This window comes from Podarcis filfolensis (assembly GCF_964270895.1).
Source record: "Podarcis filfolensis genome assembly, chromosome: 18".
NCBI lineage: Eukaryota > Metazoa > Chordata > Lepidosauria > Squamata > Lacertidae > Podarcis > Podarcis filfolensis.
The window spans coordinates 2,201,813-2,226,484 of NC_139622.1; the positions used below are offsets into that span (position 1 = coordinate 2,201,813).

Below are 24,672 nucleotides of genomic sequence, written 5' to 3' on the forward strand. Positions count from 1 at the left end.
TGGGGACCACCCCCTCCGCCAGCTTATGTACCTTCCTCCGACAGCTGGAGACTGCGCCTGCTCTTCCCTTTTCAGTCCCCACCTGGTTCTGGGAGACAATGTTACAGGCCTTTCTCTTGTCCAACCCAACCAGCAGGTTGTTGTTAAATGTTATATGCCAATTTGGACTTTTGGATTTTCTATGTTTAGGAGCTTTTGTTGAAGATTCTATTGTTTATTAGTGTGTATTGTTAATTGTTTTTATTATGTTTTCATTCAGGATCGCTCAGCTGGTTAATGCATTGTGTGAATAACACGCAGCTTGCAGGTTGCATATTCTTGCCTTGCAGGGGGTTGGACTAGATAACCATCAGGGTCCCTTCCAACTCTCTATGATTATTTTTATTATGTGTTTTGCAGGGCATTTTTTCAGCCGGAACTCAGGTGAGATCCGCACCCATTGCTTCGCCCAGTCTTGGCCCTGGTCCTGCCAATCGCTAACATGTGGTCCCCCCCAAATTTCCTCCAAGGGGATGCTGCCCTTGGGCAAGAAAAGTCACCCCACGCCTGTCGCAATGCAAGCTGGGATGTCCGCTTCCGATGGGGACGGCGATGGCGAACACCTCTTCGATTCCTTACTCCCATCTCCAGCTAAAATTCGAGAACCAATTCCTGTGAGAAACACAAGTCTGGAAAGGACACGCCATCCAGCCAAATCTTGGAAAGAGCTTTGCAGTCGAGAGAGTCGCTGGCTATTTTGCTCTCGTCACCTGCGTTTGAGGAAGAGAGAGGGGTTAGTGACAGAGTGGTGGACTTCCTTGTGTCCTTTGCTAGCCTCAGATTGGCAAGGCCCTTCCATAGCATGCCGGTGACCTGAGTTTTCCACAGGACACCCCATCCCCACACCCCGAATGAAGAATGAGACAATTCCCAGCTTTGCACCTTCCTGTTAAAGGGGCTTCCCGAGGCGGCTGCTTCCCACGCCTCTCCAAATCTTGGTGAAGGCTTGGAGGAGATCTTGGGGAGATCATCTCATCCAGTGGGTCCCAAAGTGAGCAGGATCACCCCGTGGGGCAGTTTCCCCCAAAGTGGGTGATACTGCCCCCTGGGGAGCCCTGGAACGATCCGGGGAGGGGCGGTATGAGCCTTGGGTGCAATTGGGGGTGTTGAATAAAAATAAGGAGGCAGTGGAGGCAATAGAGAAGAGGAAAAAATTGGGGAAAAGTGTTCCTGCATGACCAATGACCCAATCCCTCTCACTACCAAGTGAATAGAAAGAGAATCTGGCCAATTGAGGCTGACATAAAAACCCTCAAAATAAGTAATATAAATATGTAAGTTTCACCACCACTCCTCCTCTCCCCCCTCTTCTTCCCCGGCCTTATACTGTACTCTCCACTAATGTGTCATAACAAGTGTAACTGATCTGTAGAAAAGACTTTTCAACCTGAAAAAAGGGACAATACACGTGCTTTTGTAAACCAAGAACATCTTTAATAACAATGATTTAAAAAAATAAATGTTGTTAATGATGCTGCAGCAACGACTTCAAGGTGTCTTGTTTACAACATCTTTCTTTACTATGTTGTAGAAATATAGATGCATACAAGAATGCAAATTTGTCCCTGTTTGTTCGCTTGGAGGAGATAGATTTCAGGGGGTGGAGCTGAGTATTTTTTTCCTGAAAAGAGGTGGTAGGCCATTATTTCAGAGTGAGTGGTATTCTCAAGCAACCAATGTAAGATTTGGGGCTGTTTTCCGCCGAGTTGCACTCACTACTCGAACTGCCAAGATCAGGACGGTTATTTTGACAATATTTCTTGGCATCATCAGAGACATTCAGCGACACTGATATGTCTTCAATTTTAATTCAAGGGAGGGGGGATTAGGTTTTTTTTCCGGGGAGGGGGTCAGGAAGTACTTGAAGGCCAGCTTTAAAATATCATTCCCCCCACCTTGCGTCAGTGCAAGAGTTTCTGAGCAAATAGCATCGACCTGCAGTGTCAGGTGCAAAAGCGCAGTTCTCATCTCCCCACCTCGATCCCCAATTGAGAGTGTTGCCCCCCCCGCCCACGTTTGCTAATGACACATTTTATGCCTAGCTCAGAACCTTTGGGCAGGTGACGGAAAACGAATCTCCCTCTTAATTTAGTGATGGGAAATTGTCACTTAAGAAATGTGCTTTTCGCCCGTCGCAGGTGCCCGGGGGGTCAGTAAGGCTAAAAGGAGCGTTTCTTGAGTGCGCAGAAACTGCTTGGCTGGCAGAATATTTGGGTGGGTGAGTGGGGGGTTTGCCTTCGCCAAAAGGCTCATGCAAGGGGTTGGGGTGAGCACGGGAGGGGAGGCGGAGGACGGAGGGAGAGACGGGGACATTTGGGTGCCAGTGGCAGAAAAATCTCACGGGTCTCCAACCCTCACTTCTAGTCGTCTGGAGCAACAAGGAAGAATTCTGGGAACTGTAGTTAAGGTTGATTTCCTGCCCCATAAGCTACAGTTCCCAGAAGTCCCATGAAGAGGCATAGATTGTTAAACTGTTCTGGAAATTATAGCTCTGGGAACATAAGGGTCCCTTAGCAACACTCAGCATCCTTAACAAACTCCAGGGGGTTGGACTAGATGTCCTTTTGGATCCCTTCCAACTCAACAGCTCTAGGATTCTTTGATTCTACATCTCCCATCATTTGGGGGGTGGTGGTGGGGAAGACACGACTGTCCAAAGTGGTATCATTGTGCTCTAAATGCATCTTGTGATTGTGGATTCCAAGCCCCCTCACCTATTAGCAGGGAAGGCTCAGAGGACACGCAGCAACCCAGGAACGAGAACTATTCTCTCTCTTAAGCACCAGCAGGAAACAACTGACTCAGAACAGCGCCACCTAGTGACAAAACAAGAGAAAGACATTATCCACATGCCCTACATTGAATTATATACCCCCAGCATTTACTAAATTTATACACTTCAGAAGTAATAAATTAACAACACGTTTATTAACAGCGGATAGAACGGTAGTAGCCAGAACTCAGAAAACCTTGCAATTAATTAATATTGATCACTGGTATAATATCATCTGGCAAACAGCCATAATGAAAAAGCTGTCACAAAAATTGGAGGTAGCAAAGGGAGAGAAGCAGCAAGGCACTTTTTGCACTGCATGGTGCGGTTTTATTAAATGCACAACTGGAGCAACACAAGGATGAGCAATACGTGCAACATATACTGCAAGAGATAAGAAGATGCTGCTCATTAGCTTATGCCGATTACTCTGTTTTATACGTCAATTTATTGAAGAACTCCTTTTCCTGGTTTACTGTTATCTCATGATAATGTACTGTAAAATAATATGCTTAATAATAATGTTCCCCAACCACTCTGGGTGGCTTCAAGCACATATAGAAACATAATAAAAACATAGTCTTTTACACCCTTGGTGACCCATTTTCTGTTAGTCATGTCATGTTTTATTATTTATCTGTGTACAATATTGTAACCCGAATATTGCTGCAAAAGTTGGGTGCCTGCCCCTCTCTCTGCAGAGCGATGGCAAGAGCCCAGGGGGTTCCAGACACTCACCTAGGGTCTGTCTTCCTTTGCAGAATTGAGACACGGCAGAGACTGTTGTAGCTTTACGAAATATGGTTTATTTGCCTATTTGCTCCTTCAGTCTACGTGGAGGGAGTCCAGATCCTGATTATTTGGGATGTGGAGGGAGAAATACAAGCTGCAGAGGAATTCCCGGACTAGCCTACACAAAAGGACCTGGCCACGCTAGGGCCACTTAGGAACAAATAGAGGGCCATTGGGGATAAGTGTCCTCCCTCCTTGCCCTGAGACTGGCGGTCTGGAAGGCTGCAGGATAACTGGGTGTGAAGTGGCAGGAAAAGAGAGGGTTTTTAAGCAAGGTGTGCTGGGAAGAAGAAAGGGAGAGAAGGATGGGATCCATCTTGGGCAGGCTGGCTGAAGGCCGGCTGGGAGAAATGCCTTGGAGTCCAGGGCTGCACAAGACCCTCTTGAAATGACCATGCTGTAAGATTGGGACTCCCTCCAGGCAGACTGAAGGTGTAAATAGGGGAATAAACCATACTTCTTAAAGGTATGATGGTCTCTGCCGTGTCTCAATTGCCCAAAGGACCACAGACCCTGGGTGAGTGCCTGGAACCCCCTGGAGTCTTTCAGAGACTTTTGCAGCTGTCTTCTTTCTATTACAGGTTGCTTCACTACTTGTCTACGTTCAAGGTGAATCAGAGTTGGAAGGGACCCTGACGGTCATCTAGTCCAACCCCCTGCTTCAAAAGAAACAGAACTATATGCAGAGAATTCCCTCCTCTCTGCTCCTGGCAGACTCACAGACACAGGCTCTCTTCTCCCTGAGACATGGCCTGATCCGGCTTTCCTTCTGTTTGCCGGTGGATCTTCCTCCTTGCTCCTCCCCCCCCCTCGCTTGACCCCATCCCGAAGGCGGCTGCCTTGCTCCAGACATCATTTGCATTTCTCCAGCAGGTGGACACCCCATCTGCTCCCAGGCGCTGATGTCAATTAGCTCTCTCCCGCCTCCCCCCCCCAGACGTGCATCCAAAGGACACAGGACCCGGGCGGCAAGGATGCAGGGCGTGTGGGCCCTGCGCATCTCCCCCGACACACAGCCCATTTATGCCAAGGAGGAAGAGAGATGTCTGCCGTCTCGACATGCCGTTGCCCCCAAGGGGCTCTTCGTCGCCTGGGGGAGTGGGGCAGGCAGACGCAATAACTGTAGCCAAGGGGGGAGATCCTGCAGGAGACAGACAGCAAGGGCTGGGGCTCAATTAGTGGCTCCCAAACTTTTTCAGCCCACTGCCCCCTTGGCTCCATAAGCACATACCCAGTGCCCCCTACCCTGTTAAAACAGGCCCTCCAAGTGCCCCCATTTTCCAGGGACAGTACAGGATTTACAGAAGCCATCCCAGTTTCTGATTTGATCCCAGAATGTCCCACTTTTCCTTAGGACGTCCCTATTTTCGTCAGAGAAATGTTGGAGGGTCTGGAGTTATGTGACCCCCGGAGCCAAGGAGATAAGAAACTAGACAACCTTTAGAAGACATCTGAAGGCAGCCCTCCCTGTACAGGGAAGTTTGAAAAAATGCTTTATTATGTTTTTATATATGTTGGAAGCCACACAGAGCGGCTGGGATGACCCAGTCAGATGGGAAGGGTATAAATAATAACATTGTTGTTGTGGTTGTTGTTATGGAAAAGGACCTCCCTATTTTAGGGTTGCCATTTTTCAAAAAGAGTTATTTTTAAGGACATTTGCCAAAATCTGCACTTCTGACACGGGTTGCCATACATCGGGAATCTCCTGGACATTTCAGAAATTTCTGCCTGGACGCTGTTTCTGGCAGCCGAATCCCAGCTATGTCCAGGAAATTCCGGGCGGAGGGCAAACCTACGGCCTATTTTCAACAGATAAATGTTGGAATGGAGGGTATGTAAAAAGTATTTATTCAGGGGGGTGGCTGTCCCATGGAAGAGAGAGCAAGCTTGTTTTCTCCTGCTCTGGAGGGTAGGACTCGAACCCATGGCTTCTAGTTAAAAGAAATGAGATTCTGACTAAACACCAGGAAGAGCTTTCTGACAGTAAGAGCTGTTCGACAGTGGAACAGGTGGTGGCCTCTCCTTCCTTGAAAGTTTTCTAAGCAGAGGTTGGACGGCCATCTCTCACGGATGCTTTAGCTGACATTCCTGCATTGCAGGGGGTTAGTCTAGGGACTCAGCTATGCAGTTGCAAATAAATTTTAAGTGAAATATACAAATGTGACACTAGATGGCAACAGTGAGCTATGACAATTTCAATATATTTTTCAATATATTTTTTTTAAAAAAGCATTTTCACAGTGTTTTAAATATGTGTGTAGATTCCACCTAGATGGCTCCCAGGTTCCTCCCAACTCTACAATTCTATGATTCTAACCCTTTCCCCCAGACTGCTTCTCCTTCTGGGTTGTCTTCCAAGGGCTGGTAGTGGGCGGGGCCAGAACAAAAGTGGGTGGAGCTCAGGCTGGTAGTGGGCGGGGCCAGGACAAAAGTGGGTGGAGCAACGGCTGCAGGTCTTAGATTTCCTGCAGGAGTTGATGCACACTCACTCAGAGACTCACCAGGATGAATGGAAGGGTACCTTAATGAACGGCTCCAAATCCCAGAGTTGGACCAAGAAATTATAAGACAGTTTCCTGTGTTTTTTAATGCTTTTCTAAGAGATGCGTGTCAGAGAGGGAGGCAAGTGTCTCTGGATCTCTAAGGGAGACGCGAAGAGGCAAAGGGGCAATGGGATGGGGGCACCAGAAGTGTAAATGATTTTCAGACTTTGAGAAGCTGGGCTCACTGGATCAAGTCTGGGTGAATTAATCATAGAGTTGTAGGGACCCCAGGGGTCATCTAGCCCAACCCCCTGCAATGTAGGAATCTTTGGCCCAACATGCAGCTCAAACCCACAACCCTGAGATCAAGAGTGTCATGCTCTACCACCAATTAAAACAGTTTCAACTGGATTCTGAGCAAATGTGCAACGGATTTTACTCTTCAAAATTCATTGCATGATTAACTTCCTTAGTGGTTCATGCAAGCAGTTGTTCTGAATTTTGTTTTTCATAGGGTAGCGGGCACTGGGGATGAGCTTATGGAACTGAGGGGGCAGGGACCCCCCCAAAATCAGGGAACGACAGGGGCCGGCTGTATTTGAAGCTGTACATTGGAAGAATCAACACATCGCATCACGCAGCACATTATTGAACTGTGGAACTCCCTGAAGGGATGGCCCCAACTTGGATGGCTTTAAAGGAGGATTGGATAAATTCATGGAGGAGGAAAGGGCTGTCAGTGGCTTTCTGGAATAGGGGATTCTGGAAACTGCAGTGGGGAGAGAGTTGCTCTTGTGTTCGAATCCTGTTTGTGGGCCTCCCTTTGGGGCATCTGGTGGGCCGCTGTGAGACCAGGATGCTGGATTTGACGGGTCCTGGGTCTGATCCAGTAGCAAGTCTCTTCTTAGGTTCCTATGGAACCCCCAGGTCCAGAGGCAGTCTATCTGGAGCCCTGGGTTCATAGCCACTATGGGAACAGGATGAGTCCTAGGCCTGATCCTTATGCTCTCATGTTGCACACTGGTTAGAAATGGTAGTTTACATTACTAAAATAAATGAATATTGCTGCTGATGGCAATCCAGCATTTTTTCTTTTTCCGATACGGGTCAACTTGCACCCCTTTCCCCCCAAAGCATGCACACAACTATTAAGTTAACTTTATTCGTTTTACAGCCCTGGAGAGGACAGTTTGAATAATTCATGCCTGGCGGTGGCGAGGGGAGGGGAGGGTGGAGTTACCTCTGACCTTGAACGCTGGGGTCCTTTTTATCGTGCCCCATCTCCCCCCGCCCCACAGTCCGCGTGCCCATTCACAACAGCTGGGGTGTCTAGCCGCGAGTTGACAGTTCAATGCAGTCTTTGTCTAACCCGGCCATTAACCGAGACAAGTTCTTAAAATGCAGAGAAGTTACAATATAATATTTATGGACTCTACGCCAGCTCCTCTGCTCCACCCCCCTCCAGCACATGCACACATGCTCAGTGTGTGTCTGGGCTTTGGCAAGAGCTACCTCCTGGCCTGAAAATTTAGAAGCAGGAGAAGTAAAAGCAAACGAGAACAGCCATCCCAAGGCTGCAAAAGCCTTGTTATTACTGCAGAAAATCTCCAAAATAGCAAAACAGGTAATAGAAGCAAGCACAGAACTAGCATGTCCTCCAACATTTCTCCAGTGAAAATAGGGAAGAGCCCTATTAAATATCTTCCAGGACAACAATGCGCACACACTGTTTAGGGAAGTTCTTAATGTTTGAAGTTTTATTCTTTTTTTCTTGTTCTGTTGGGAGCTGCCCAGAGTGGCTGGGGAAAACCAGCCAGATGGGCGGGGTATAAATAAAATATAATAATAATAATAATAATAATAATAATAATAATAATAATAATAATAACAACAACAACAACATGACAAGGAACTCATAATTCACTTACTCTCACCAGCTAGAAGTATGGTAACTGGACACTGGAAGAACCTATCAGGACCAGTGGTACCAAAATGTACGGGAAACTGCCCTGCTAGAGAAGTTAGCCAACAAACTTAAACTAGCACAGGGACAAGCAAAGGTAGCTCTCCTTTTTCATATATACGGCACAACAGGACAAAGCAGCACAAACTCAGTATGGCTAACCTGACCCTCCCACCCCCAGGCAAACAAGCCACACAGCAACTAACTGAACACAACCCACCAAGCTCTGGAGCTTCCAATCCCTCGCAAGGCCAATGAAGACAAATAAATATAGAAATATGTGATGCAGACACAAATCCCCACCCTCACTCTATGCAGTAGAATGAAAGAACAATACTCCCATTCCCCCCCTTTCCCCCTTTCTTTCCCCCCAACTGTACGATGTCCATTACATTAATATCTCAACTAGGGCCAGGGCCTTTTCAATACTGGCCCCGACTTGGTGGAACGCTCTGTCACAAGAGACCAGGGCCCTGCGGGACTTGACATCTTTCTGCAGGGCCTGCAAAGCTGTTCCGCCTGGCCTTTGGTTTGGACTCCGTCTGACCCTTATGTTTTCCTAGAATCATAGAATCATAGAGTTGGAAGAGACCACAAGGGCCATCGAGTCCAACCCCCTGCCAAGCAGGAAACACCATCAGAGCACTCCTGACATATGGTTGTCAAGCCTCTGCTTAAAGACCTCCAAAGAAGGAGACTCCACCACACTCCTTGGCAGCAAATTCCACCGTCGAACAGCTCTTACTGTCAGGAAGTTCTTCCTAGGAAGTTTAGGTGGAAGTTTAGGTGGAATCTTCTTTCTTGTAGTTTGGATCCATTGCTCTGTGTCCGCTTCCCTGGAGCAGCAGAAAACAACCTTTCTCCCTCCTCTATGTGACATCCTTTTATATATTTGAACATGGCTATCATATCACTCCTTAACCTCCTCTTCCCCTTAACCTCCTCTTCCTCCCCTTAGGATTTTGATCTATGGGCTACTTTTAAAATGAAGCTGCATTTTAAATTGCATTTTAACCTGCATTTTAAATTGCCCCCCCCCCCATTATGTTTTTACTGGAATTTTACTGGTGTTAGCCGCCCTGAGCCTGGCTCTGGCCGGGGAGGGCGGGGTATAAATTATTGTTGTTGTTGTTGTTATACTGAACATTAACAAACTGTGGAAAACTGTGAAAAAGACGCTGGAGAGCTCAGTTGGCTAGAGACTGGTGCTGATAACGCCATGGTTGCAGCTTTGGTCCCCGTCTGGGACAGCTGCCTATTCCTGCACTGCAGGGGGTTGGACTGGATGACCCTCAGGGTCCCTGCCAACTCCACAATTCCAGGCTACTATGAATCAAAAGTGGAGATGCTATATGTACATTTCCTTGTTTATTTTGTAACACAAGACAATCTTCAATGAAAACTTCAAGCAAGACTATTGAAGGGATGGAGCGACTTGCCTGTGAGGAAAGGTTGCAGCTTTTGGGAATTTTGGTTTAGAGAAAACGTAAGAAGGAGGGGACGCAGCGGCAGAAGTTCCTCAAACGATGCATGGCCTGGAGAAAGTGGGAAAGAAACGTTTTTCTTCCTCTCTTGTCATTCTAGAACTCATGGGCATCCTGTGCTCACGAAAAGGACTTATTGGAAAAGGATTTTTTCACGCAGCCCACGCAGGAGGCTGTGATGGTCCCAACCTGGGCGGATTTAAAAGAGTGTCGGACACAGAGGAGAAGGCTATTGGCTGGGATGGAGGCAGCAGTGATTCTGAATACCAGAGGCCGGAAACTGCAGTTTCCCCCTGAGGCATCTTGCTGTGAGAACAGGTTGATGGACTAAACAGGCCACTGGCCTGATTCAGCAGGCTCTTCTGAGGTTCCTGTTTTGTAGAATCACAGCATTGTGGAGTTGGAAGGGACCCCAAGGGTCATCTAGACCAACCCCCCGCAATGCAGGAATCTCAGCTAAAGGACCCTGGACAGATGGCCTGTTTAGACCTCTGCTTAAAAACCTCCAAGGAAGGAGAGCCCACGACCTTCCAAGGGAGACTGTTCCACCGCCGGACAGTTCCCACTGCCGGAAAGCTCTTCCTGGTGTGTAGTCAGAATCTCCTTTCTTGTAACATGAAGCCATGGGTTCGAGTCCTGCCCTCCAGAGCAGGAGAAAACAAGCTTTTCCCTCTTCCATGTGACAGCGCTTGAGATATTGGAAGATGGCTCTCCTATCTCCTCTCCGTCTCCTCCATGCCAAGCATACTCAACCCACTGGAGAGAGAAGGAAACTCAGAAGGGTTCACTGCTGGGGAACACGGACAGAAAAGTGGGCAGGAGGGCAGTGCAAGTGGAGGGGGATGCAGCTAGCCGACTGAGCTATGACCTGAAGTGCTGCACATGCTGCAACATGCGGCTGCAGCGGCAACTGGATCGTGCTTTAATGTCCTCCTCAGCCTACATAACTGCAATCAAAAAGCCTTCTTTTTTGTGAGCAGTTTTTTCGTCGTATAATTTTTTATTAAATTTTTCAAATGTTTTCACAATAACCTTCAAATCAAATAATTACATTGTTTCGCAAGCTGACTTCCCAATCTCACTTCCACAAACCTTTTCTACTGCATTATAGCTTTATCTATTACAAAAAAAAATCCCGTTACAATTATTTCGTCATTTTCCTTCCACTGCCTGAATCTTGAATCTAGCCCGCTGTAATATTTTTTTGTAAACAGTTTTGAGGTGTTTAAAAAAAACAACAAAAAAACCCCCACGACCACCACCAAGCGGTATATAAATTTTACAATTGTAAAAAAAAAACCTCAAAACTTTTACAAAAAAAGATAAAGCAATAAAAGAAAAACTAGCAACCACCTAAAACTTTAGAAAAGTTCGAATAAGGACAGACTAAAGACAGATTAGAACTCGCACCAACTTTCTGAACCTCTGGACGGGCTTATCTAAACAAGAATGCTCTGGCTCTTGATGTCCACGAGCCATAATAATAATAATAACAACAACAACAATAATAATAATTTATTATTTATACCCTTCCCATCTGGCCGGGCTTCCCCAGCCACTCTGGGCGGCTTCCACCAAAATATTAAAATGCAATAATGCACCAAACATTAAAAGCTTCCCTAAAGAGGGCTGCCTTCAGGTGTCTTCTAAAAGTCTGGTAGTTGTCGTTCTCTTGGACATCTGGTGGGAGAGCCAGGAAGGATCTGCTCTGCCTCCGCGGCCAGAAGCCGCCCTGCTTCTGGATCCCAGTTGCTCTTGCGCTCGATCCAGGCATCTGATCAGTCGCAGTGAGATCAGGACGCTGGACCAGGGAGGACGGTGCCAGACGCGCAGTCTCTGCGGGCGCAGGAGGGGATTTCCATGCGGAGACACAATGATCTCATTCTCTGGGGGCCTCGAGGTGGGTCTTGCCCCTTTCCCAGCCAGACACAATAGCCGCCTCCTCCACCCACCACGGCCCTGGCCATCTCCCCACATTGTCCGCCGGCTTTCCCACACACGCTCCCTCTCCCGCACGCTCAAATCCTTTGCGCCCTTGGGGAGGGATAATGGGTACATTAATGCTTTCCACGGCGGAGACGTTTTTGTCCTGGAGAAAAAAGGAACTTTGTGCATGGATTTGTTAGGCGAGGGAGCAGTTGGGGGGGGGAGAGAAAAGCCCATTCCTCTTTTCCATCCATAACCCAGAGAGAGAGAGAGAGAACTCTGGATTTAGCCCCAAATAGCTATAAATATTCAAGGCGGACAGAGAGAAGAAGAGAGATCTCAGCTCTCAGTACAATTGTCCCTTTTGGAAATTGGCATCGCTCAGCCCAAACAACTTCGCGCATGCTTGGGGACTGGGGTTATTATTATTATTATTAGCCAAAGAGAGAACTGTAGAGTTGAAAGAGACCCCAAGAGTCATCTAATCTAGCTCTCTGTAAATCTGCTTGTTTGTTTATTACACTTATAAACCTCCTTTCATCCTAAGATCTCAGGGCAGTCCACAGAATAAAATACAGGATAAAAACATGAAAAATAAATAAAACAAAAACATGAAAATAAGTAAAAAAACAAACAAGCACACATATACAAAACAATACCCTCCTTCCCACAGACACACTTAAAAGGCTGTAGAATATTAATCGGGAATGTAGGGACCTGTGCTAAATAGACCCTGAAAACCTCCAGTGAAGGAGAGTCTACCCTTTTCTGAGATCAAAGAATCATAGAAGGGTAGAGGTGGAAGGGGACACCCAAGGTCATCCAGTCCAACCCTCTGCAATGCAGGAATCTCATCTAAATCATCTCTGACAGGTGGCCATCCAACCTCTGCTTCAAAACCTCCAAGGAAGGAGAGTCCATCACCTCCAAAGGGAGTTCTTTCTGATCTTTAGTCAGAATCTCCTTTCTTGCAACTTGAAGCCATGGGTTCGAGTCCTGCCCTCCAGAGCAGGAGAAAACCAGCTTGCTCCCTCTTCCATGTGACAGCCCTTGAGATATTTGAAGATGGCTCTCATATCTCCTCTTAGTCGCCTCTTCTCCAGCTCCTTCAACTGTTCTTCATAAGGCCTGGTTTCCAGACTCCTGATCACCTTGGTCTCCTCCTCTGCACACCTTCCCGCTTGTCAACATCCTTCCTAAACTGTGGTGCCCAGAACTGGATGCAGGACTCCATACGTGGTCTGAGCAAGGCAGAATAGGGTGGGAATCCTCCCCCTACAGAGCCATCATTTCTGCTTGGAAGCCTCTCCAGGGACCCCCAAATAATTTCACCGGAGTTTCATGCCAAAATCATACCGACCTCCCTAATTCAGAGTTAGACCATTAGTCCACCTAGCTGGCCCTCAGCCCTGAATGCGAAACCAGGTGTGCTGGAAGGCTGATGCCAATAGGAAGCTCAGGACTGGCTGTGCTCCACTGAGCTCAGGGCTGCCTGCGCTGACTGGCAGCAGCTGCTCACGGCTTCAAGCAGGGGACTCTCCCAGTCCTTTGCTGGAAACGCTCTCAGGGATTGGACCTGCATGTGAAACAAGAGCTCTGCCATGAAGCTGCGGCTCTCTTTCCCAGGACAGGACCACATGCCTGGCATTTGGTGTTAGACTGCACCTGAACACGGAAGCCCTACTTAACTCTCAGCAATGGATGCCTCCACTCATCCTCTGAGAAGCAATCCCTATTGATGGTATCAAACAAATCCTGAAAATGTAAACATAATGAGGGAACATAGTCGCCCAGAGTGGCTGGGGCAACCCAGTCAGATGGGTGGGTTATAAATAAAATAACAACAACAACATGAACAATTGTACCCTCCCCATCTGGGTTGCCCCAGATCTCATAATATGAAAAAAATCATAATCAGATGAAATCGTGAGCAGGTTTTGAAATATGAGCAGCAGCAGAAGATTGATAATATAGGAAATAGAAGATGTCATGGATGTTTTAGCTGAGGTTCCTGCATTGCAGGGGGTTGGACTAGATGACCCTTGGGGTCCCTTCTGACTCTACGATTCTATAATTCTGTGTCTTAGGTGAAATGTTTATTAGAATGCAATGTGTAAATGGGATGGGAAAGGCAGGAAGTCAAAGTTTAAAGAGAAATGTGGAATAAATTTGGAATCTGGAGTATATATGTAAAGATTTCAAAGTTTAATTTAAAAAATGGACTCAAGAAGTAATCCCTTTCCTTTGGAAAGCCCAGCTCAGGCTTCCCAGTGCATCTTACAGTGAATAAGCAAAAGTGTAGAACTCAGAGCAGAAAATTGGGCAGCAGCCCTGCTAGCGAGGGGAGGCTGAGCGGTCAGAACGGAGGAAGGGGCTTCAGGGACCAGGGATGCCAAGTGAGAAAGAGGGAATTTGAGGAAGGCAAGAGGAGCCTTCAGATATTGAGGCTGGAGCTGCAGAAACAGCAGTCCTAAGAGGACCAGGCTTCAGGGGCTGGGGGAGAGAGAAGGGGGAGGCAAAGCTATGGGGTCTTGGAAGATGAGGACCACAAACCTGCACTGGGTGCACAAATTGTGATAGTGAACCATTGCTGCACCAGGTCCATATCTACATCTCGGCCATCAGGAGGATGCCCCTTTCCTCATCTGTATGCAGGGAGATTAGATGGAGGGGGCTGTCTATTCCATGAGCAGCCATTCTTCATTGGCTTGCGGGGCAACCGGGCAGCATTGAGTCAATGCAAGATTCCTGGAGAAAGCAGATGGGTAAATTCTTCTTCCTCTCTCACAGCAACACTTGAACCCACCGATATTTTCATTTCATTTTCATTTCACTTTTACCTATTCTGCCTTTCTATATTACTACATGCAAGGCGGTTTACAGCAACAAAGAACACGTGCCTTATAATAATCTGATACAATTCTGAAAGAAGAAGAAGAGGAAGAAGAGTTTGGATTTGATATCCCGCTTTATCACTACTAAGGAGTCTCAAAGCAGCTAACATTCTCCTTTCCCTTCCTCCCCCACAACAAACCCTCTGTGAGGTGAGTGGGGCTGAGAGACTTCAGAGAAGTGAGACTGGCCCAAAGTCACCCAGCAGCTGCATGTGGAGGAGCGGGGAAGCGAACCCGGTTCACCAGATTACGAGTCCACCGCTCTTAACCACTACACCACACTGGCTCTTATTACACTGAAAGTTGTAATAAGACAACTTTAAAATGGAACCACTTATATCAAATAACGTAATATTCAATACTCTATTAAAATATAATAGCACACACTAAAATTAACTCTCAAAACATCAGCAAATAACAATTAAACAGAAATTCACTCTTAACAATTACAATAAATAATTACTAAACTATGATCAATAAAAATCAAGCCACAATGCAGAAAATACCACAATGCGTACAAACCATGTAAAAGGATCAAACTGAGAAACAAAGACACAACTTTAAAATTTGTTTTTATATCCAAAGAAGCTGATTGCTGAAGGATTCATGACAGATGAAAGAAAGGACTTTCCCACACAGCGCAGAGTGGAACTGTGGGACTCCTTGCCACAAGATGTGGTGGCCACCAACCTGGCTGGCTTTAAAAGAGGGTCAGGCGGATTTTTGGAGGCTACAGATGGCTACTAGCCACGCAGGCCATGCTCTCCCTCTGCTGATGGGGGTGGCAAATGCCTCAGAATTCCAGTTTTTTTGGGATTCACCCTTAGCTTTGCTACACACTTCCTAGGTAAATATCTGGGTTCGCCAGCCTTTCTTTCTCTGGGAAAGCTTGCATTCCAGTGTTGAATCAGAGCAAATGTCAGTGTGCAGAAAAGCCCATTGCTGCTTGCTGCAATTCAGGGCTAAATTGTGGGTTTTCCTGGGGAAAGAGGCAGGAGAAAAGGAAACATTGCGAGAATATTATATGCCGAAAAATGATGGGAAGATGCAGAACCCACGACAGAGGCGTGGCAGTTGAAAATGATGGAATACGTTGAACTAGCAAGTTTAACCAGTAAAACTAGAGAGCAAGATGAGAGAGCCTTCAAGGAGGATTGGAAAATGTTTATAGATTATTTTTTTTAAAAAAACTATTGGAAAATTTATAAATAAAAGTTATTTTTTTTAAGGGAAATATTGCTTACACACAGACCTGTCCCTAAAAAGGCAGCGAAAAAGGAAGGGTGGAAGAGCCCGTTCTTGCTGTGTTTGGCCAATGGGAGAACAGGATCCCTTATTTGATGGAGGTCAAATAGTTTATGGCCTGATCAGCTGCCCTGCAGTGTTGGCAGAAAGGTTGCCTTTTGCAACGCAGTTCCAGGGCCAATAAAGAGAGTCTGTTTAAATGATGGGAGTCTGTAAAACCAGCGGGGGAGTCCATTTGGCTGGAAACCAAATGGAAGGACATCAGCAGAGCCGGCTGGACCAGATGGACGGGGACCCATCTAGTCACAGAGTCATAGAATTGCAGCATTGGGAGGGGACCCGAAGTGTCATCTAGTCCAGCCCTCTGCAATGCAGGAATCTCAGGAGAAGAATCCCTGGTAGGTGGCCACCCAGCCTCTGATAATAATAATAATAATAATAATAATAATAATAATAATAATAATAATTTATTATTTGTACCCCGCCCATCTGGCTGGGTTTCCCACCCACTCTGGGCAGCTTCCAACAAAGACTAAAAATACATTAAAATGTCACACCTTAAAAACTTCCCTGAACAGGGCTGCCTTCAGATGTCTTCTAAATGTCAGGTAGTTGTTTATCTCTTTGACATCTGATGGAAGGGTGTTCTACAGGGCAGGTGCCACCACCGAGAAGGCCCTCAGTCTGCTTCCCTGTAACCTCACTTCTCTCAGGGAGGGAACCACCAGGAGGCCCTCAGAGCTGGACCTCAGTGTCCAGGCTGAATGAAGGGGGTGGAGACTCTCCTTCAGGTATTCTGGGCCAAGGCTGTTTAGGGCTTTAAAGGTCAGCACCAACACTTTGAACTGTGCTCAGAAACGTACTGGGAGCCAATGATTAAGCCTCCGGTTCCTACATTGCAGGGGGTTGGACTAGATGACGCTTAGGGTCCCTTCCAGTTCTACAAATGCCCTGTCTATTATCCTCCAAGCATTTAACCCTTGCTGGATCCAGGACACCAGTAATGAGAAGGGACTTGGGCATCATGCAGACTAAGCTTGCAACAACACACACCTCCCTCAAGCTTTCCCCAGAGGACTCCGTTTCCAGACCTGTTTTCATCTTGGTCACCATACTCCCCACATGTTCAACATGATGCCCTCACTGTGCCCCAGTGGGAACGCCTAAAACTGGATCTGAGCACAGCAGCTGCTCCCACCTGTGGTTCTTCGGAAGCATTACTTTCTCTGAAAGTAACCCCACTAGGATTTATGGATTTGGGGATTTCATAACACCACTAGGATTGCAACCACCTTTCCTATAAGCAAGACTCACAGAATCATAGAATTGTCGAGTTGGAAGAGATTCCCAGGGGTCCTCTAGTCCAACCCCCTGAAATGCAGGAATCTCAGCTCAAGCATCCATGGCAGATGGCTTAGAAACCTCCAAGGAAGGAGAGTCACAAGCTCCTGAGGGAGACTGTTCCACTCTCGAACAGCTCTTACTGTCAGAGAGAATTGTAAAGTATTGCACTTGGGCAAAAAAAAATAAAAAAAAAATGAGAGGCACAAATACAAGATGGGTGACACCTGGCTTGAGAGCAGTACATGTGAAAAGGATCTAGGAGTCTTGGTTGACCACAAACTTGACATGAGCCAACAGTGTGACGCGGCAGCTAAAAAAGCCAATGCAATTCTGGGCTGCATCAATAGCAGTATAGCATCTAGATCAAGGGAAGTAATAGTGCCACTGTATTCTGCTCTGGTCAGACCTCACCTGGAGTACTGTGTCCAGTTCTGGGCACCACAGTTCAAGAAGGACACTGACAAACTGGAACGTGTCCAGAGGAGGGCAACCAAAATGGTCAAAGGCCTGGAAACGATGCCTTATGAGGAACGGCTAAGGGAGCTGGGCATGTTTAGCCTGGAGAAGAGGAGGTTAAGGGGTGATATGATAGCCATGTTCAAATATATAAAAGGATGTCACATAGAGGAGGGAGAAAGGTTGTTTTCTGCCGCTCCAGAGAAGCGGACACGGAGCAATGGTTCCAAACTACAAGAAAGAAGATTCCACCTAAACATTAGGAAGAACTAATGTAAGAGCTGTTCGACAGTGTGGTGGAGTGTCCTTCTTTGGAGTGTGGTGGAGTCTCCTTCTTTGGAGGTCTTTAAGCAGAGGCTTGACAACCATATGTCAGGAGTGCTCTGATGGTGTTTCCTGCTTGGCAGGGGGTTGGACTCGATGGCCCTTGTGGTCTCTTCCAACTCTATGATTCTATGATTCTATGAGAGTTCTTCCTGATGTTTAGTTGGAATCTCCTTTCTAGTAACTTGAAGTCATGGGTTCAAGTCCTGCCCTCCAGAGCAGAAGAAAACAAGCTTGTTCCTTCTTCCATGTTCCTTCTTCACACTGAGAGCCAGTGTGGTGTAGTGGTTAAGAGCGGTAGTCTTGTAATCTGGGGAACCGTGTTTGCATCTCCGCTCCTCCACATGCAGCTGCTGGGTGACCTTGGGCCAGTCACGCTTCTCTGAAGTCTCTCAGCCCCACTCACCTCACAGAGGGTTTGTTGTGGGGGAGGAAGGGAAAGGAGAATGTGAGCCGCTTTGAGACTTCTTAAAGGGAGTGAAAGGCGGGATATCAAATCCAAACTCTTCTTTTTCTTCTTCTTCTTCCATGTGGCAGCCCTTGAGATATTTGAAGATGGCTCTTCTATCTCCTCTTTCCCAGGCTAAACATCTCCAGCTCCTTCAACCATTCCTCATCAGGCTTGGTTTCCTGTTTCCTGTTTCCTCCAGCATCTTCCCAAGAGACTTTTACACATTTAATAGCTGCACATAGAAATTCAACAGGTGCAGCGCCTGTTACTGCAGCTCCATGATAAGGTGTACCTGTTGATTTTTCTGTTTTTGCACTGCTGTTAAAGGCAGAGGAGCCTCACTCAAGAAAGGAGTTGGCACATCCGGTTAGGCTGTATTGAAATAATGTTTTGTTAAGTTTCCTCTCTTTTAAACGCAGATCAGCTTTTTCTCTTCTTGCTACTAGATGATGGGTTTAACAACCACTGCATCTGTATCTGGCAGCAGGGTGCTGATCCAAAATTATGTTGTGGCTGAAGCATTATTTTTTTAAATAATAAAAATAATAAATTGGAAACAGAACGACTGGACCAGGAAGAGAAGGCGAGCGCCAGTGTGGCAGTAACTGGCCACAAGGTCACCCAATGAGCTTCATGGCCAAGTGGAGGATTTGAACCCTGGTCTCCCAGGTTTAGTAAGACACTCCAACCACCACCCTGCACTGTCTCTCTTGCAAGTGACATAGCAAACTATGAATATTTATAAGAGTTATCTTCACAGCACATTATGGCTTAAAAGAAAACTATTACAAGATTGTATATAGCAGACCCTCCCAGTGCCCCTATTTTCCAGGGACAGCCCTGGATTTACAGAATCTGTCTTGGTTTCTGATTTTCCTTAGGACATTCCTATTTTCATTTGAGAAATGCGGGAGGGTATGTACACCTTCCAGCTTGTCAGCATCCTTCCTAAATTGTGGCACTCAGTGGTCTGCCCAAGGCAGAAGAGAGCGGGACTATTATTTCCCTTGACCTGGACGCTAGACTTCTGTTGATGCAGCCTAGAGTAGCATTCGCCTTTGTTGCTGCTGCATCACCCTGTGGACTCATGTTCGGCTTGTGGTCCACCAAGACCCCTCGGTCCTTTTCACATGTGCTGCTAGCAAGCCAGGTGTCCCCCATCCCATATTTGTGCATCTGGATCTTCCTGCCTAAGTGCAGAACCTGACATTTGCTCCTACTGAAATTCGTTTTGCTAGCTTGGGCCCAGTTCGCCAATCTTCTAAGGTCATCTTGAATCCCGATTCTGTCTCCCCCTCCCAGTTTGGTGTGAGATGCAAACTGGAGTCTTCTTCTGCAGCCCCCACAGAGAGGGAGTTGACTTGCTTGCCCCCGGAGGAGCTTGCTGGTTGCACCCCTGTTTGAGTCTCTGCTCCATCTCTTCCCACCAACAGGCTGCTTCCTTACAGGGATTAAATGTCTCTGCTGAGCTAAACTGGGACATTCAAGTTACTCCAGGTGCAGAGGGGATGCTGTCTCAGAGAGTGCTACCTGTCGCATCTCTGCATGACCCTGTGTGCTGGGTTCACCTCCTTCTTGTCAGACAGCGCACCTGGAAAACACACACACACACCAAACACAAGGAGGTATATGCCGCTTCATAGAATCATAGAGTTGGAAGGGACCCTGAGGGTCATCTAGTCCTACCCCTGCAATACAGCTGTCCCTTACGGGGATTAAACATGCCATCTTGGTGATATCAACACCATGCTCTAACCAGCTGAGCTGTGTGGAGAGTCACCTGGGAACTACTCTCCACTCCTCTGCTCCTTGCTTTCCAGTAGACTGCGCCTGAATGCGGAGGTTCGCTGTTAAGAGGTTGTGCACAGCAATTGCCAGCAAAGCTATTGCACGACTCGGAATCCACCAGGACCGAAAAGGGGTTCTGAAGCTAGCCGATGGAATAAGCTTGAAGGTTTGTCCTGCAGGATTATATCAAAGGTCCTGTGGGAGTGAGTTCCATAGGTCAACTCTGTGCTGCATGGACATTATTTTACCTGTCCTGAATCTTCCAACTTTCAGCTTCATGGGATGCCCAGAGGTTGTAGCATTATGAGAGATGGGGGGAAACTTTCCTCTATCCACTTCTTCCACACAATGCAGTTATCTAAATTTTCAGCATGTCGCCTTGCCGTTTCTCTGAACTTAAAAGCACCCAAAGGCAACGGACCACAGTTTGCAGACCCCTCAGCTCAAAGGAGCACAAAGCAGTGTCCACAGAGTTCTCCTGCCCCATTTTGTCCTTGCAACAACCCTGTGAGGTAGGCTAGGCTGAGAGAGAACGAAGAACACCTGGAGGGATGTGGGTCTCCCTGTCCCTCACCTGGGCACAGATATTCCCCCTCTCCCAGAACCCTCCTGGATTCCCTCGCTGCTTGTATAGCAATATCTGCACAATACTACAATTCCTGGCACCCTTGGAACTACAGTTCCTGGGATCTTTCACGGGGAAAGCCATGCACTGGAGGCAGTTCCACCAAACGACGTGGCCCTCTCCTTTTCTCTCTCATGAACCCTCCTGCGCCCCCTCTTCTCTTAATCTCAGGGTCGTGGGTTCAAGTTCCACATTGGGCCAAAAATTCCTGCATTGCAGGGGGTTGGTCTAGATGACCCTCAGGGATCCCTCCCAAATCCACAATTTGACGTTCCTGTGAAAATCCACACTGAAACACTGATGAACTTTCACAAGAACTTTAGAAGTTGCAAACTGAGGTTGAAATGTAGGATTTGCCCCTCCATGTTTTATTATTAAATTTTGGTTTAGCCGTTTAGAATTGCAGAGTCGGAAGGTTCCCCAGGGGTCATCTAGTCCACCCCCCCTTAGCACAGGCCAACTCTACGATTCTCCTGCCTGAACCCCCATTTCCCTCCACCCCCCAGAGCGATGTCTGGAGGTTTTCGGGGGGGGACGACACCCACACCTCCCCTTTACGGCAGACCCCCTTGCAGCCCTCCCTGGCGGCGGAAACAATGGCCTGTGTTTGTTGGGAAGGAGAGAAAGAGTCGTCAAAAGAGTGTCTCGCTTGAAAGACTGAATGGAGGCCAGCCTGAGGAGGGGGGGTGCAGCCCCCTCGCCTATTGGAGGCCTGAACAGCTGTGAAAGGGGCTCGTCCAATTTTCCCACGCTCGGACGAAGGGCCCCGCCAGGGTCAACCCCCCCAACGCTAATATATACACAACCCGCGTCCTCCATTTGGAGGGGCGTTTGTTTAGTGCACAGAGACAGCCCTGACACTAATTTCACCGTCAATTTGCTTTAAAAAAAAACACACCTCGCCGTCCGTCCCATCCCCCCACTGCCCCACCGCCTTTTGTTGCTGTGGGGATAAAAGATGGGGGGGAGGCAGGGGCGAACACCCCCCTGAAAAACCATACTGAAAAACAGGGAGAAACAAAAAAGGTGTCTCAGCCGCCCAGAAATTAAAACTCGGCCGTGGACTCTCACAGAGACACACCAAACCCCTCTTTCAGCGTCTGGCTAGGTTGCCGGCAAGGTCAAGATGAAAGTTCACGCAGAGGGATATTGGGGAAGGGGGCTGGAGGTTTCCGAAGGGCCATATAGCGGTGGGGTCAGGATGCAGTGAAGGTACAGAACCTGGAAAACTTGCTCCTTCCAGTCTGGAGCATATTGGGTGGGGTAGCAGTCAATGGATCGAGGCTGAATCCCAACCAGTGCTGTTTCTGGGGGACAGGGGTCAGTCAGGTGGGGGGGACCTAAAGGACCAGGTGCGCAGCCTGGGGTTCATTTTGGACTCACCGCTGCCTACCAGCTCCATCTGAGACCCTCCCTGCCTGCTCCCTGTCTTGCCAGAGTGGTGTATGCTCTGGTTATCTCCTGCTTAGGCTACTGCAATGAGCTCTCTGTGGGGCTACCTTTAAAGGTGACTCAGAAACTACAGCTAATCCAGAATGTGGCAGCTAGACTGGTGACTGGGACCATATAACTCCAGTCTTAAAGGATCTTCACTGGCTCCCAGTAAGTTTCTGAGCTGGTGCTGACCTTTAAAGCCCTAAACAGCCTCGGCCTTGAAACCTGAAAGAGCGTCTCCACCCCCATCGTCCAGCCTGGACGCTAAGATCCAGCACTGAGGGCCTTCTGGCAGTTCCCTCACTGCAAGAAGTGAGTTAGAGGGAACCAGGCAGAGGGCCTTCTTGGTGGTGGCGCCCACCCTGTGGAACACCCTCTTATCAGATTTCAAGGAGATAAACAACTATATGACTTTTAGAAGATGGCAGCCCTGTATGGGGAAGGTTTCAGTGTTTGATGTTTTACTGTGCTTAATCTGTTTAATTTGTTGGAAGCTGCCCAGAGTGGCAACCCAGTCAAATGGGTGCATATAATAAAGTATTATTATTATTATTATTATTATTATTATTATTATTATTATTATATCTACCCAGAGTGCAGAAGGAGCCTGTGCATTGAAAAGAATCAGGCAAGGTGTCTCTCTTGGCCCCAATCCCCGGAGAATCAGTGCCAGCTGAGAGTAGACTGCTTTCGGTCTCTGAGGAGACTGGGCCCAGTTCTTTGCTGGTGCACGAAGAATACAGTAAGAACAAATTAAAACACAATAAGATCTGTCCACGTGTTTTTGAGTCTCTGAGCCTGTTGCTGCAGGCATGAGGACTAAGCCTTTTTTTAAATAAAGTAATCTCTTATAAGAAAAAAATGGAGTTGGCTTTTACAGCCCAACTCCCCATCAAGGGATGGCAGTGCACCCTAAGTCCATTATCATTCTGGGAAGAATGAGCAGAGACCGGAGCCAGTTGAGGAAAGCAAGGAAGATCGTTTCCTCCTGTTGTAGCAGGACTCTCCCCCCCTCACTTTGTAAGGAGGTGAGGCGACCCGGAACAAAAGTGTGCAAGAACTTTATTTAGAACTTGCCCAACTCCTTAGCCAAAGTCCACCCCAAAGCATCGTACAGAAAGAGGCAGGCCACAACAGAAATTTGAGAGTGTGCCTTGTCTCCTGACAATCAAGATACTGTCCAGAACGTGGCACCTAGAATTGTAGCATCCTGGAATTGTAGCTTTGGACAGAATCCCCGTGGATCATCTAGCAATGGCAATGCAAGACTGACCTCTGACCCTAAGTTCTGAATGCGAAACCAGGGGACCTGGAAATCTGGTCTCAACAGGAAGCTGAGCCAGGCAGGGGACTCTCCCACTCCTTCCCTGGAGGTGCCCTCAGGGGCTGAACCTGCATGTCAAACAGGGGCTCTGCCATGAAGCTGCAGCTCTCCTTCCCAGGACAGGACTACATGCCTGGCATTTGGTGGTAGGCTGCCCCTGAACACGGAAGCTCTACCTAGCTCTTTAGCATTCAATGCCTCGGTCCATCCTCTTAGAAGCAATCTGGTTCCTTGGGAAACCCCAGTTTGGCTGCTGCACAGAATCATAGAATCGTAGAGTTGGAAGGGATCCCAGGGTCATCTAGTCCAACCCCCTGCAATGGAGGAATCAACAGTCTCTCAATCTCCATATTTTCTGCACTGACTGCCCAGGGTTTCAGACAGGGAGGTTCCCCCAGTCCTGCTGGGGATTTCAACCCAGGCTTGATGCTGTACAGCTGTGATAATCCCTGACAACGGAAAAGCTAACTGCTGGCCTCATGGTTCTGAATGAGTTGCTCATCTCAATAAAAGCTACATGAAATAAAGGGCACAGCCAACATGATTTAAAATAGCCCAAAGTCATTCTAGTACACATCATTTAGTATTGCATACATGGATGGAAAATAACAAGGCTTCTGCTTGTTCATTTCTAGGGCATGTGCAGAGTGCCCGCCCTGAAGCCCACAACTACAGCCAAGTTAAGGCTTTTGATTTTTGGGTGGTGGTGTGGAAGAATGTTCATTTCACAGTTTGGTACAAAGCCCTTGAGGCGTTTTGGTTTGCAACACCCAGTAGCCAGCATGACCAATGGTCAGGGACAGTGGAAGTCAGAATCAAGCAAGATGCAGAGAGCCACAGGTGCTTCTCAGTCTTGACAGTCTTCAGCTAAATGGTCCAACTCTGGGTAAAGCCACTTCCTGAACTCCTGTTTAAACCAGAGTCTTGAGGAGCAGCATCTTGCTTTATTTTAAAGGGAAGAACCATTGCTCAGCGGTAGGAGACCTGTTTTGCAGGCAAAAGAAGAAGAAGAGTTTGGATTTGATATCCCGCCTTTCACTCCCCTTCAGGAGTCTCGAAGCAGCTAACATTCTCCTTTCCCTTCCTCCCCCACAACAAGCACTCTGTGAGGCTGAGAGACTTCAGAGAAGTGTGACTGGCCCATGGTCACCCAGCAGCTGCATGTGGAGGAGCGGAGACGTGAACCCAGTTCACCAGATTACGAGTCCACCACGCTTAACCACTGCACCACACTGGCTTTCCGGGGTATTGGGAAAAGTTTTCAATTAGCAATAATTGCGCCTCGGATTAACCTCATTGGTTACGATACTGCCACTGCGCAAAG

At 47.6% G+C, this 24,672-nt stretch overlaps 1 long non-coding RNA gene across 2 annotated transcripts in view; it reads right to left on the reverse strand.

Annotated features, from left to right (window-relative positions):
* Positions 1-234: 234 nt before the first annotated feature.
* Positions 235-24,672, reverse strand: part of LOC310753613 — a 53,131-nt gene continuing 28,693 nt past the window's right edge. For both annotated transcript variants that reach the window (XR_014543382.1, XR_014543383.1), the window contains exons 2-3: positions 2,754-2,855; positions 235-749 (exon numbers count right to left, since the gene is read on the reverse strand). This is a non-coding gene — a long non-coding RNA (uncharacterized lncRNA). The remainder of the gene's footprint in view (positions 750-2,753; positions 2,856-24,672) is intronic.